We start from the raw sequence: 2,462 nt of genomic DNA, 5'->3' as shown, positions 1-2,462 counted from the left end.
CAAACTGTGGCCCTGCGGCAAGCGGGCTGCTAACGGGGAGCGGGCTAGCTGCTCGCAGGCACTCACGTCTCTCTCTGCCCCGCCCGCTGTGACCCTGCCCCTCATCAGCGCATTGGGATCCTGCTAGCAAAATACAGACTGAGGCCCCCCGCCTCGGAGAAGTAAGATATCGGGCCTCCAGTCTGCCGCTGTCACTCAAACACGGCAGAGGTGCGAATGGGGGGACATGGTCCGATTCAATGAGTCCGCAGCTTCTGTTGCTGGCAGTTCCAGGGGTGTCATACGGGTGTTACTATTATTTTTTTAATGAACATTTTTAATTTTTTAAATTTAAAGGGAGGGGGAGAAAGAGAAACATCAATGTGAGAGCAAGTCAATCAGCTGCCTCCTGCACGCCCCGCACTGGGGACGCAGCCTGGAACCCGGGCCTGTGCCCTGCCCGGTATCGAACCAGCAGGCTTTGGTTGCACGGGCGACGCCCAACTCGCTGAGCCCCTCCCGCCAGCCCAGGCGCCACTTTAGGAAGACAGTGAGGTGACCACCGGGTGGAGAGCTCCATGCTCTGGGGCGATCCGGGGCCAGCACCTCCTCTCCCTGAGCTCGTTTTCCTACGTGAGGTTTCCACGAGACCCAGCCTGCGCTGGCCCAGCACACAGTAGGTGCTCAGTTCCCGTGAGCCAGGATCGCGGTTCCCTCCGCCCCACCCTGCGGGGCAGACGCCTCTCCCCGGGGCGTGAAAGAGGAAACCGGAGCGGCCAGGTGGAGGGGCGGGTCTGGTGGCAGAACCAGAACGAGACACCTCAGCCCCAGGGCCCCCGCAGCTGCCAGAAATAAGGTGACGGTGGCTACTGCACCCCGGCCCCGCCCCCCACCTGGAGAAGTGAAACACGACCCCATCCGCGTCAGAAAGATGAGAAGGAACCCGCCACCGAGCTGAGCAGCGTCGAGTGGCCCCCGACTCCCGGGCAAGGTCAAGTCCGGGCGGCCAGAGGGTGGAGGGGCGGAGGATAGTGTGACAGGAGGGGCTGGTGGCGGAGGCACAGGGGTGAAAGCCGGCGAGAAAGGGGAAGGAAGCCCTTTATCGGATTCAGTGGATTCAGTTCGTGAGAACAGGGAGGGAAGTCGTTTGCATTTGGCCAGACACCTCGGCCATGACCTCCCTCTCTCTGGACAGGGGTCCCTGCGAGCTTGACGTTCACAAGTCTCTGGGGAGAAACCTTATGGCCCCGACCCTTCGAAGCGGTGCTCGCCCCACCCATAGCCCTCTCCCAGGCTTTCTGACCAGCACCGGCGGCGAGGGGCCAGGGGCGGGAAGTGTTTGAGCTGGTGTTTCCCACGCTGTCAGCCTGTCCAGTTCACAGGGCTGGCCCCTGGCCCCTGGCCCCAGCCCTGCCGTTGGCCAGCTCTGGGTCCCAGTGGCTCCCCTCGCTGGCCTCAGTTTTCCCATCTGTAAAGTGGACATGCCCAGGCCGCCTCTGCCTTTCAGTCCCTGCGCTTCCTTTCCCTCCAGAGCAAAGGGCGTGTGTGGAATTCGAAGGCAAAAGTCACTCCGATCAAATGTGAGCGTTTGTCAACAGCCCGGCACTGAGGTCAGCTTCTGGAGGCAGCGCAGGCGGCCGGGGAGCTGAGGTCCCAAACCCCCACAGCAAACAAGTGTCCGTCCCTCCCACGCGGCCGCTCCCTTCCGGAGCCTTCTGCGCGTCTGCGGGGAGCAGCTGCGCTCCGGCTCAGCTCCGAGGCCTCAGGACCGGCCGGGTGCTCCGTGGAGCCAACGGCGACCCTCTCCCTCCTCCTCAAACCCGGACCTCAGAGAGGCCCCTTGCTCGGGGTCACCCAAGGGCAGGTGACAGAGGACATCGAACCCAATCGGGGTGACTCCTTTCCACAGAGCCACTCTGGTCAAACCAACACTGGGTGATTGCATTATGGGTAATTTTGTTTCTTTTTTTTAATTAAAAACATGCCCCCCTTTGGAATGGATTAGTTGCGTTTTAAAAAGGAAGTAACCAATCAAAGCATTTACTGATGACACCGTGGATTGTCTGGAATTTGATTAAATGTATCCGGTTTGGGGGCAGGAACAGAAATAAAATAAAATTGTCCGTAAATGGATCATTCTTGAAATGAGGTATTGGGTCGGACTCTCTTCTTCTTAAATATATTTTTACTGATTTCAGAGAAACATCAATGATGAGAGAGAATCATGGATCGGCTGCCTCCTGCATGCCCCCCACTGGGAATGGAGCCCGCAACCCGGGCCTGTGCCCTGACCGGGAACTGGGCCTTCTGGTTCATCGGGCGATGCTCAACCACTGAGCCACGCTGGCCGGGTGGCTGTGAGGTTCTTAATCCCCCTGTGAATATGTTTGAAAATGTCCGTGGTCACTTACAAATGAATTTAAATTTCACATTTAGAAAGGAAAGAGTTTAGGAGAAAGAATCAGCCTTGGCAGCCCCACGGA

At 58.6% G+C, this 2,462-nt stretch overlaps 1 long non-coding RNA gene across 1 annotated transcript; it reads left to right on the top strand.

The window, feature by feature from the left end:
• The first annotated feature begins 31 nt into the window (after window positions 1-31).
• LOC106724017 lies at window positions 32-2,128 on the top strand. Its single transcript, XR_001359767.1, has 2 exons — window positions 32-210; window positions 1,511-2,128. It is a non-coding gene; the product is annotated as an uncharacterized LOC106724017 (long non-coding RNA).
• The last annotated feature ends 334 nt before the right edge of the window (window positions 2,129-2,462 follow it).

This window comes from Myotis brandtii, unplaced genomic scaffold, assembly GCF_000412655.1.
Source record: "Myotis brandtii unplaced genomic scaffold, ASM41265v1 scaffold693, whole genome shotgun sequence".
Lineage (NCBI taxonomy): Eukaryota > Metazoa > Chordata > Mammalia > Chiroptera > Vespertilionidae > Myotis > Myotis brandtii.
This window is presented reverse-complemented; position numbering and strand designations above follow the sequence as displayed.